The 12797-nt window shown below is 44.0% G+C and overlaps 1 protein-coding gene across 1 annotated transcript in view; it reads left to right on the forward strand.

The window, feature by feature from the left end:
* The window catches only part of ACSL5 (acyl-CoA synthetase long chain family member 5), a 53254-nt gene that overhangs the window by 698 nt on the left and 39759 nt on the right, over positions 1 to 12797 (forward strand). The window lies entirely within an intron of this gene.

A 12797-nucleotide genomic window follows, 5' to 3' on the forward strand; every position in this document is an offset into this window, starting at 1 on the left:
TTTAGGAAGTAAGGCCACAGGTTAAGTCTCAGGTGCTGCTTAATTCCTAAGTACTTCCTTCCCAATGCCCACTCCCTGAGGGTCCTAAGGTGAATCTCAAAGACCCTCAGGGAGTAAGCACTGGAAAGGGACTCTACCACCGGGGCTTGGTACCTTCTGAGATATCAGCCTTTTTTTGGTGGTCTGAAAGGTAGAATTGAATCTATAGTTCCAATGTGTAGGTGATTAGTATTCTATATCAGAGGCAGAGTCTTAAAAAATAAAGTTAAGACCGGGTGCAGTGACTCACACCTGTAATCTCAGAACTCTGGGAGTCTGAGGTGGGTGGATCACCTGAAGTCAGGAGTTAGAAACCAGCCTGGCCAACATGGCGAAACCCCATCTCTACTGAAAATACAAAAATTAGCTTGGCGTGGTGGCGTACGCCTGTAATCCCAGCAACTCAGGAGGCAGGACAATTGCTTGAACCTAGGAGGCGGAGGTTGCAGTGAGCCGAGATGGCACCACTGCACTCCAGTTTGGATGACAGAGCAAGACTCTGGCTCAAAAACAACACACAAACAAACAAATAAAAAAACATTGAAAACTGACTTAGTTTTCTTTTAAAAAAGGAGTAATTGGTTTTGTTTATTTCTCCCTTCATATTCTGATATGGAGTCACTCTGTGGTAGTCCCCTCCGATTGATCAGTATTCAAGGTTAAACACAGAACATGTCTTGAAAGAGGCATGGTGTAAAATTTTATAGCCATCTTTTGTGTATTTGGCATAATAAAAGGAACAAAAACCTAAATAAAACAAGAAGTATAAGTGCAAATGCTTATAGGACAGGCAGGTAATATAGAGAAGTAAAGTAGATGGTGTGTAATAAGATGCTAATGGTGGAAACTTTAGCAAAATTCAGAGCAGGCATACCCCAGATAAATGCATTCAAATTTAATTATTAAAAAAGAGAAAACACTTTTTAATCCAGACCAAACAGAATATTTCAGCCTAGCCTAACCTAAAATAGTCTCTCCCAGGCTATATTGTAATTTTTTGAGGGCAAAGACACCAACAACAATATCAGCGTGTCATTGCATACCTAACCATCCACCTATAGTGAGACCACAGATACTACACGGAGGCTGGAGATGGAGGAAGGAGAGAGAAATGAATGGAGAGAGGGAAGATGAAGCCAGGGAAGTACCAGTACACAGTAGGTACTCTTATATTTAATCAAGACAATCTTCTTCTTGTTTTTTTTTTTTTTTTTTTTTTTTTTTTGGAGGAGCCTCGCTCTGTCACCTAGACTCCCAGGCTTGAATGCAGTGGCAACATCTTGGCTCACTGCAACCTCTGCCTCCCCAGTTCAAGCAATTCTCCTGCCTCAGCCTCCCGAGTAGCTGGGATTACAGGCATGCACCACCATGCCCAAATAATTTTTGTACTTTTAGTAGAGACAGGGTTTCACCATATTGGCCAGGCTGGTCTCAAACTCCTGACCTCAAGTGATCTGCCTGCCTAGGCCTCCCAAAGTGCTGGGATTACAGGTGTGAGCCACTGCACCTGGCCTACAGGATTTGCCAGCTTCTTAGAAACCAGGAATACAGTGTCTGCTCCTGTCTGTCTCTCATATGCCTCCTCAGCAGATGAGCAGACCCTCAGCTGGAGTGCAGTCAGAGGTGACTCTTGTGCCTGGCAGCATCAAGCAAGGGTGACGTAACCCCAGCAGCCATGAGTCCAGCCATCACTGCTTATCACATTCTGCTGGAAATGCATCTGGGTCTATTTCTCCCCTGTATGTCTGTACATCCTGAGGTCGGAAAGGGACTCTCTCACCAACTTGTCCTCCCTGGCGCAGGGCCTGACACTTCCTAGGTTCTCAACTCACTGTTTGAATAAATACATGAGATCTGGAGTTTGGAAGGTCAGACAGCCCGTGCAATGTTGTGGTCAGGCCACACTATCAGCCTTCTTTGGGGAAGCTGGTGGATCTCCCAGTCTTCATGGGCCATTCTATTCTAAGAGTTGTGAGGTTGCGAGTGGCTCAAGTTGAGGATTTGGGGTCTGGGGTAAAGCTAGGTCAGAGACAGGCCATGGTTCCCTACAACTAGAAGTGCTCTGTTTAAATAGAAATGAAGGCTTGTTGGCCAGGAGCAGTGGCTCACGCCAGTAATCCCAACACTTTGGGAGGCCGAGGCAGGCAGATCACTTGAAATCAGGAGTTTGAGACCAGCCTGGCCAACATGGTGAAACCCCATCTCTGCTAAAAATACAAAAGCTAGCTGGGCATGGTGGCAGCTGCCTGTAATCCCAGCTACTCGGGAGGCTGAGGCAGGAGAATCGCTTGAACCCAGGAGGCGGAGGTTGCAGTGAGCTGAGATCTCGCCACTGCACTCCAGCCTGGGTGACAAGAGTGAAACTCCATCTCAAAAAAAAGAAAAAAAAAAAAAAAAAAGAAATGAGGGCTTGTTAAAACCTTTGCACAGAAGTGGAGGGGCAGTAATCGTTCAAGACCGTGATCATCTCTTTTCTTTTGGGACATCTCATAATAGAACATCTGATATTGGCAAGGATGTGAAAACTGAGGAAAAGGGAAGGAAAGGGGAGCTAGACTTGATTGAGGACTTCCCATGTGCCTGACAGCATACCAACTGTTCTACACACAGCATCTCCTTTAAGTAGCGATTTTCACCTGCTCCTTCTGTGTACAGTGGCGGGGAACTGATGCTCAGTGACTCTAAGTAACTGTCCCCAGGGCTACACATGTAGTAAGTGAGGAGCTGTTGCTCTGGTACCTGGAAGGGCACGACCTTGAAAGTTTGCCCCTGGCAATGACACCGTTGACAAGAAAGCTTGTTGCCTGCACTTTGAAACTGTTGACCCTTGACCACTGGTTGGGACAGGCAGTGCAAGGGCTGATTCTGCAGAAAACCAAGGCAAGAAGTCTGCTTTCCCAATCTCTTTCCTCACCCTGGCACAGGTGACAGGGTCCTAGCACTTTGTCCGGCCTATCTTTTTACAGACCCCCTTATCAGATCCAGTAGACTTCTGACACTGCTTCCTCTTACCCTAGTTCTGTCATAATATACTTGGTCAGCAGCAGGCCTGGGATGCCCTTTGGGGGTGTTACTGACACAAGTTGTCCCGGGGTCAGGATTTGGACTATGACTCACTTGAAGCCCAGTGGTGGATCAAGGTTGACTCTATCGACCTGAGCTCCTGTGGGATTTGTCACTTCTGGGGTCACATCCTGTGGGTGACTCAACTATCCTATGCTATCTTAATGGACTGACTTAAGAGGCTCTTGGTATTTGACTTAACATGAGATCTCCTGATAAATGCTACTCAGCTCAACTGGCCAATGTCTGGCCCCACCCAGGCTTTCTGGAGTATGTGAAGGCAATGGCTCCAGAGGTGCAGTGTCTACACTGGGCCCCACACACCATCTCATTCATCCTTGGAGACTTTTTCTTCCCCCTGCCACCCCCCGCCCCCCGACCTTTTAACTAAAGATGGACCCTCCACCTCCAGCAGAAATACCTCTTCACCATTTCCCTCCCCTAAATGTCCCACTTGTCCCACTTTAGTGCCTCTAGCACATCTGGCCATTCCCCTTTTCCACTTCCATTTGGCTCCATCCAACCTAATGAGATGATTGGTCTCTCCGTGAAGAAAGTAGATAGAGAGACACAGACAACAGTTGAGAAAGATGGTTTGGTGGCAGGCCCACTGGTTGGAATCATAGCTGAGATCTTACTAGACATCAGCTTGATTGGTAGAATTGTCATCCTTTTTTGTTTTGTTTTTTAAGACAGGGTCACACTCTTGTCACTCTGCACATCCAGGCTCCCAGGCTGGAGTGCAGTGGCGGGATCATGGATCACTACAACCTCAACCTCCCAGGCTCAACAATCCTCCTACCTCATTCTCCTGAGTACCTGGGACTACAGGCATGCCCAACTAAATTTTTTATTTTTGTAAAGATGGGGTCCCACTATGTTGCTCAGGCTGGTCTCAAACTCCTGGCCTCAAACGATCCTCCAGCCTCAGCCTCCCAAAGTGCAGAGATTACAGGGATGGGCCATCATGTCTGGCCAGATCATCATCCTTGCCCCTGGAAAGAGACAATTGGCAATAAAGCCAGGGGGTCAAGGATCACACATCTTTGAGGTTCTAGTGTTCCATACAGCCGTCTTAATGTGCTCCAGTCTGCACTGACCTCTTCCTCCTTCAAAACCATGAGCTCACTGCACACACTGAAGCATTCTGTAAGAGTTTCTAGGACTAGATAGACCCATAAGTACCCAGATGGCAGGAACTATATCGGCCAAGTGTTCATCCCTCAGCACATGGCACAGTGCTGAACACACAGGTCCACAGTTTTTGTTTACTTTACTGAAAATAAATGTGTAGGCTGGGTACAGTGGCTCACACTTGTAATCCCAGCACTTTGGGAGGCCAAGGCAGGTAGATCACTTGAAGTCAGAGTTCGAGACCAGCCTGGCCAACATGGTGAAACCCCCTCTACTAAAAATACAAAAATTAGCCGGGTGTGATGATGCACGCTTGTTGTAATCCCAGCTACTCGGGAGGCTGAGGCAGGAGAATCGCTTGAGCCCTGGAGGCGGAGGTTGCAGTGAGCCAAGATCGTACCACTGCACTCCAGCCTGGGTGACAGAGTGAGACTGTCTCAAAAAAAAAAAAAAAAAAAGAGGCCGGGTGCAGTGGCTCACACCTGTAATCCCAGCACTTTGGGAGGTCGAGATGGGCGGATCATGAGGTCAGGAGTTTGAGACCAGACTGGCCAATATGGTGAAACCTAGTCTTTACCAAAAATACAGAAATTAGCTGGGCGTGGTGGCACGTGCCTGTAGTCCCAGCTACTCAGGAGGCTGAGACAAAAGAATCGCTTGACTCCGTCTCAAAAAAAATAAAAAGTAAATGTGTAAATAAGTTAAAAGTGCAGAGAGTAAATGTATCCCTTGCCACACAGACACTTCTCCAGCCCACCAGGTGCTGCCAAAGCTGAGGTGCATCCCATAGAGCACTGGTCTCAAAAGCATCATGGCTGCCTGGGGAATTGGCTTTATCTTCTACTGGACCAGAAGTTCTGAGCATGCTTTCCTGTGCTAAACACACTGCCTGGCACACAGTAGGTGCTTGAATACCCAAATGGATACATTATGAGGGAACCCGCCCTCACTTAGGTTGGACTGCTTAGCGTTGCCCTTCTCATGGCATGAAGCCCCTGGCTGTGGCATTCCTGAGGAAGACTCCGCCGACCCTGTCCTGCTGTGTGCATAGAAGCATGTTCTGTTCCTTGTGGGATTGAACACTGCAAACTTTCCTTCAGCAGACTCTCCTCGCTAGTTGCCTTTCTCTCAAATTGTGCCAATGGTGAGTAAAAGGTGAAGGTGGCTTGGTAACAGCAGCTTCCCACAGTGTCTCAGGTGCCATGCTAGGTGCAGTGGAATCCACAGGTGAGGATGGTCACTATGTGCATGAGTGCTCACAGCACAGGGGGGCCTATTGACACACAGATCCATGAGTCACAGGAAGCCTCACTGGGACCCAAACCCGAGGAAAGGGCTTATTCTTCTCCACCTCTTCTATCTCTTCTGAGCTCTGGCTCCTGTAGCTTTTCCTGTGCAATTCAGCAGCAAATGTCTTACCAGTGGAGCTGCATCAAACGCCCTGATGATTTATTTATGGTATGCTTGCCTGTGGCCCAGGACACCTGTCTGAAGCCTAGACTCTTAACCCTTTCTCTGCCAGCTGTCTTACACATTGGGACTGTTAGATGCTGTCTAGCAATTGGGCTTGGAAGAGAGATATGAGAGGTTATTATCACTTATCTTTTAAAAAATTACTTAAGCAATCGAATTGAATCTTTCCATGGTGTGGAAACTACTACTTAGCTACCACCTGGTGTTTTAACAGGGCTCCCTTTGGTAATGCTGTCTCCCTGCTCTGTCCACCACCTCTTGGTGGAGATGATAAGAAGGACCTTCCCCACTGGGTGCCATGGCTCATGCCTGTAATCCCAGAACTTTAGGAGGCTGAGGCAGGTGGATCACTTCAGCCCAGGAGTTCAAGCCCAGGCTGGGCAACTTAGGGAGACCCCATCTCTACAAAAAACTTAAAAACAAAAAACAAAAAACAAAAGCCGAGTGTGGTTGTGCACACCTGTAGTCTCAGATACTTGTAAGGCTGAGGTGGGAGGATCACTTAAGCCTGGGAAGTTAACACTGCAGTGAGCTGAGCATGTTAGGATGGGGCTGCGATAGCGCCACTGCATTCCAGCCTGAGCAACAAAGCGAGACTCTGTCCCAAAATAAATATATAAATAAATAAAATAAGGCCCTTCCCATCTGCCTGGGGCCATGGCTATTATAAGACAATGGCTTGAGCAACTGGTGAATGGCTGGGAAGTTATCAGCAGGCTGTAGTTCAGGATCTCAGGCCATCCTTCCTTCTTAGCTACTTGGAATGAATATTGAAAGACACACTTTCAGGGCCTCTCGGCCCTGTGACTCAGCCTTCACCTTTGCTCTGGTTTCTTATCAGTTAGAGACATGGATGAAAAAGGTTTCCACCCACAGAGCTGCTATCCAGCTGGATTACTCAGTGGCTCAGAAGCATTTTACACAACATGAGGGCTTGGAAGAGGCTGTGTGTCAAATGTAGTTTTGGTAGTGGGAGAGCCACACTCGTAGAAACAAAGCTGAGGTGTACACTTAGGCGCATTCACATGAAATGCCACCAACCAAGGTGGTAGAACTTTCTAAATTAGCTGCCTGTGTTGGAGGTGGGATTATATGGAGCTGTTCATTTTATTCTTTTTTTTTTTTTTGTAAGTGTGCATATTTCAGATTAAACAGTACACATCAAGTGTTACCTTCCCAGTGAGACTACTCTACGCCTCCCTAATTAAAACTCATCCACCAGGCGCGGTGGTTCATGCCTGTAATCCCAGCACTTTGGGAGGCTGAGGCAGATGGATCACTTAAGACCAGGAGCTCAAGACCAGCCTGGACAACATGGCGAAATCCTGTCTCTACTAAAAATACAAAAATTAGCCAGGCACACACCTGTAATCCCAGCTACTTGGGGGGCTGAGGCATGAGAATCGCTTGAACCCAGGAGGCAGAGGTTGCAGTGAGCCGAGATCACACCACTGCATTCCAGCCTGGGCAACAGAGCAAGACTCTGTCTCAAAAAAAAAACACAAAAAACAAAAATCTCATCCCCCTGCTGTACCCCCAGTTCTCTTTCCCTGCTCTTGTTGTTTTTGTTGTTCCGTAGTCCTAAGTAACCTAGTTATTGCTCAGGCTTGTTGTCAAACTCCCCAATACAATGCAATCTCACGAGGGCAGGGTTTTCCCTGCTATATCCCCAGCACCTGGAACAATGCAACATATACAGCCAAGCCCTTCAATAGCTTTTGGCTGAATGATGGAGTAGACAAGACTTTCAAGAAATCCAGTCATGATTTCTCCTCTTCCATCTGTCTTTTTCTTGTTTTTTTGTTTTGTTTTGTTTTGTTGTTTTGTTTTTGAGACAGAGTCTTACTCTGTTGCCCTGGCTGGAGTGCAGTAGCACAATTACAGCTCACTGCAGCCTTGACCTCCCTGGCTCAAGTGATCCTCCCACCTCAGGCTCCCAGGTAGTGGGGACTACCGGCATGCACCGCCAAGCGAGGCTAATTTTTGTATTTTTTGTAGAGACATGTCCTCACCGTGTTCCCCAGACTCAAACTCCTGGTCTCAAACTCCTGGGCTCAAGCAATATATCCACCTCAGCCTTCCAAAGTACTGGGATTATAGGTGTGAGACACTGCACCCGACCTCCATCTCTCTTTTTCTATGAGGATTTTCTTTTCAGAAACACAAATGCGTATATAATTCATTGTAATTGAGAAGATAATGTACACAGTGTCCAAATATTTTTTTCTTTCTCCCTGGCAGTACATCATGAGCTCTTTTCATATCATTACCTACAGATTGACTTTCTTTTTTAAAATACCTGCCCAGAATTCCATTGTGTGGAAGTACTGTAATTTGTTTCATTCTTCTCCTATCAAGGAAGGCTTTCCTAGGCTTTTGGATTAGAAACAATTCTATACCTTTAAAGATGATAAATATAATAGTTAATACATGAACCTACCTGCCAGCCATGGTTCTAAGCACTTTATATATCCATTAACTCTTTTAATCATGGTGACAGCCTTAGAAAGGAGATGCCATTACTGCCATTTTATAGATGAGAAACCACAGAGAATTAAATTATCTGCCCCAGGTCACAAAGAAAATGACCAAGAAGAGCTTGAGCCCAACTAGTCTGAGCCAACATTCTTAACCTGTACTTTACATGTCATTTGTGATGTAGTTTATTGATCTGATGTCTTTCTATGAGATAAGCTGATAGTAGAATTACTAGGTGAAAGGGCATACATTTTATGATGTGTAGAGGGAAATAGGGACTTCTTTAAGAGACAGCATCAAATGTACATTTCCACAATTCACGTTGCATTTCTCACCGTTTCATCACTGGAATCTGATGCACGAGGAAAAGGCATGTCATTTAAATCTGCATTCTTAAGAACTATAAGCAAAGTTGAATGTCTTTCCCTAATTGTAAATAACTTGCTTGTTTTACCGTGAACTTTCAGGACATCCCCTCTGCCCTTGCTTTACTGGGTTGTATTTTGTTTTTCATTGTTGTCTGAGTTTCTTATTAAAGAAATTAACTCTTAGCCTGTCTGAGGGGGTTGATACTTTTTCCTCAACGTGTCTTTGTCTCTGGTATCTTTTCTGCGGGAAAATTTTTATTTTTGTATAATCAAACTTGCCAACATTTCTGTTTATAGATTTTAGGTGTTATGTCTGTCTTGAGTCTTCTCCATGCCAAATTATAAGAGAAAATCTCTCCATACTTTTTCACCCCAACCATTCTTATTGTTTTCATTGTTTTATACTTAAGTCTTTGACCTATCTTCAACTTATTTTTGTTGTAGGAGTAAGAGAGTAGACAGCTTAATGTATTCTCTCTGAATGGCTAGCCAGTTGTCTCAGTACATTTATTTTAAGTGAAAAAATACCTATTTTGATTTGAAATGCAATATAATACGTGATAATAGCATCTACTGGGCATGTTTCAGGATGATTTTATTAAATAGGTTTGTCTATTCATGACCAATAGAAAACTCCTATAGCTCTTTTTTTTTTTTTTTTTTTTTTTTTGAGGCAGAGTCTGGCTCTGTTGCCCATGCTGGAGTGCAGTGGTGCAATCTCGGCTCACTGCGATCTCCACCTCCCGGGTTCAAGCAATTCTCCTGCCTCAGCCTCCCTAGTAGCTGGGATTATAAGCGCACGCCACCATGCCAAGCTAATTTTTGTATTTTGAGTAGAGACAGGGTTTCACCATGTTGGCCAGGCTGGTCTTGAACTCCTGATCTCAAGTGACCCACCCGCCTTGGCCTTCCAAAGTGCTGGGATTACAGGCATAAGCCACTGTGTCTGGCCAGAAAACTCCTATAGCTCTATAGTAAGTATTTAAATTTGGTAATGATTGCTGGTCTGCCACCTACCCAATTCCTGCTATTTTTCAAAATTGTTTCACTCTTTGTTAAGTTTTATTTTTTTCTGGATGTACTTTAGAATTAGCATTTTAGTTCCTAAGAAAGCCTTCATTAGGGTTGCATTAAATGTGTAGATACCTTTAAGGTGACAGGAACCTGGAATATTTCAGGTATGTCTTTCCATTTTTCTAGCCTTCTTAAGTACTTCAGATCTAAACTTTTAAAATATAGGTTTTACGCATTTATTCTTATATACACTATTGTGAATAGCATCTTTTTCATGACTTCTAAATCAGTTATTTGTATAAAATATAGGAAAGCTGTTAACTCTCTGCATACCAATTTTAGTAACTGGCCACCTCCGAATTATCTCAGTAATTATAAAACTGAAACATACTAGTTACCTCTTATTTCCTTAGAGGGTTTTTAGAATTTCTCCTCTCAGCTCTTTTTTTAAATTTTGTTTTGTTTTTTAATTGGGAGATATGACCACAGATTTTTATGTCAGATCTGAATGTTGACCCCTTGGATTTTGAATCATTTTAAATAGCTTGGGTAGCTGAGAATAGCTTCCCTTGGGGGACAATCTACTGGGCTTTTTCCATATGATGCTTTTCTTTGACTGAGTTTTGTGAAGCAGGATCATTGTCTCAAATCACCTCATCTGTCATATCCCTAGTAGAAGAAAACTACTTGTCATACAGAAAAGCAAACTAGTTTAAGAAACGATTTTTTAAAAGCCCTTCATCCCAGGGCTCTGAGGAAATTGGGTGAAGGATCTTGCAACAGAACACACACCTGGTTCACGTTCATAGCATATAAAGGAAAAGGTTATCAGATCTTTCCAGGTATGCTCATGATGCTAATGGTTTGTAATTTCATATTGACCTTTTGTCATTACTTTTGGGTTTGTCTAGAAGTACTGACTCTGTAGTCAAGGACTGAGAGAGAAGTTTCCTAGGTTGAGGGTGGCAGGAATGTAGGAAAAATGATTTTAGAAGCTGGGTTAGAAATGGAAATCCCAGCTCAAAAAGCAAAACTTTCATATACAGCCTCGTAAATAACACACAGTTCCCTTTGGAGTCATTATAAGTTGTAAAGACTTTTGACATAGTCTCTAGGAGAGAGTAGGTAATTCCTAGTATGGAAGAATGTGTTAACTAATTGGGTGTAAGAACTTGAGGATGCTGGTCTCCTTTTTAATTAGCTTTCTATCACCATAGGATGAGCCCATACATGCAAAAGAACACAGAAATCAATTAAATACAAATTAATGAAGGCAGATTTTTTAAAGCTTATAATTGCAATTTATGTCTTATTATTGCACAAAAAAAAATAGTTCTCCAGGCCTAAAAGCAAAGATGATTTGCTTTATTGTCCTTAGACTTCCAGAAACTCAAGGTAACAGAATGATTTATTTCTTCCTTTTTTTTTTTTTTTTTTTTTTTTTTTGGAGACAGAGTCTTGCTCTGTCACCCAGGCTGGAGTGCAGTGGTGTGATCTCAGCTCACTGCAACTTCCGCCTCCCAGGTTCAAGGAATTCTTGTGCCAGAGCCTCCCAAGTAGCTGGGATTACAGGCATGCGCCACCAAGCCCAGCTAACTTTTTGTATTTTTGGTAGAGATGGGGTTTCGCCATGTTGGCCAGGCTGGTCTCGAACTCCTGGCCTCAAGTGATCTGCCCTCCTTGGCCTCCCAACGTGCTGGGATTACAGGCGTGAGTCACCGCTCCTAGTCCAGTATGATTTATTTCTTGGCTGGACTTTCTACCTACTTATCCCATGTAGATAGCTTCATTCCAACTCTTCTAAGCCTGGAGGAGTAGATGGATCTTGAATAGTCCTTAATGTGTGTCAGAAATACACCCCTTGTCACCAGCCACCATCCCTATCCAATACCTTACCAAAGTATTGATTAGGGAACAATCCTCTCCAGATTGGCCTGAATGACTTCTTATGATCTAAGATTTGGGGGTTTAAGGGTGGGGTCTTTGTACTGCAGGGAAAATGAGTTAACTGAGAGTATATGGAATAAACAATTGTGACCTGGAAAACTGTTCATTTGCTCAACAACCACTTGTTGAAAGTTTTTTATGTGCCAGGCATGGTGGGGGCATCAGAGGCACAGCAGTAAACAAAATTAAAATCTCTGTTCCAAAGAGAACATCAGCTCAGTTGGCACAATGAGTGATAAGGAGCTAGGACTATTTCCCAGTGAACAGTGTCATGGAGAAGAGAACAAAGTCCATGACACTGACTGGAAAGGTAAAGACAATATTCAATAAGGTGATCAGAAACAGTGAGCCTCCGAGGAAGTGACGTTTGAGGTGAGGCCTGACCTATCAGCAATACACAACCATTTCAGACCTGGGGAAATGTTCCAGGCAAAGAGAAGAGCAAATACAGAGGCTTTGAGATGGGAACAGACTTCGAATAGGGTTTGAGTGGGATATATACATAGGAAAAATACAATCTTTTAAAAGATAGAGACTATCAAAAGAAAATGATTTTTAGCCAATAGGGATAGTATGAAAGATTCATAGCAATAAACATAGTTGACCAAAAATTTAAATATTAGAGTAGAAGGAGCCATTTAGGACATTTATCCAAAGAAAATAAGACTAAATGAAGACATGCTGCCCCAAGTCCACAAAAGGAAAAAAATCCGAAGCTGAATATGGGGTGATCATAACCTAGACACCAAGAATGGTCCAGGAAGCGTGCACAGAGATGTGAAGGCAGAAGGCTTCCTTCAGCTAACTTGGGAATAAAACATGTTAGGAGCCAGGAGATGAGTGACTGTGGCTCCAGTCATCCATCCACAGGAGAGGGGAAGGCCCTGGAGTGGATCAAGGACAAGGATGGTGGACAAATGGGCATCCTGGGGTCTGAGGCCAAGGCATGTCACCATCACCACGTCAAAAAGTGGAGTAAGCCTTTTGACATGGGACATCCTGGTGTGTATTGGGGCTTGTTCAGCTATTTGTATATTACATGAAACAGGAAATCCCAAACACAGCATGACAGAGCTCTCTTTCCTCTTTTCTTTACCACTATTGTGCTTTTCCCTACCATAACCAGGAGTGATGTTAAAAGGAAGAGGAAATGCCAGTCACGCCCACTGCTTACAGGAGATTCTGTGGAGTGACTAAACCAGAACTGTAGTTTGAGTCACACAGGACGTGTGACAAGAGGAGGGTGACTTTTTTCCCCCTTGTTTATTTGAACTTACTTGA

The sequence above is a fragment of the Pan paniscus genome, chromosome 8 (assembly GCF_029289425.2).
Source record: "Pan paniscus chromosome 8, NHGRI_mPanPan1-v2.0_pri, whole genome shotgun sequence".
Lineage (NCBI taxonomy): Eukaryota > Metazoa > Chordata > Mammalia > Primates > Hominidae > Pan > Pan paniscus.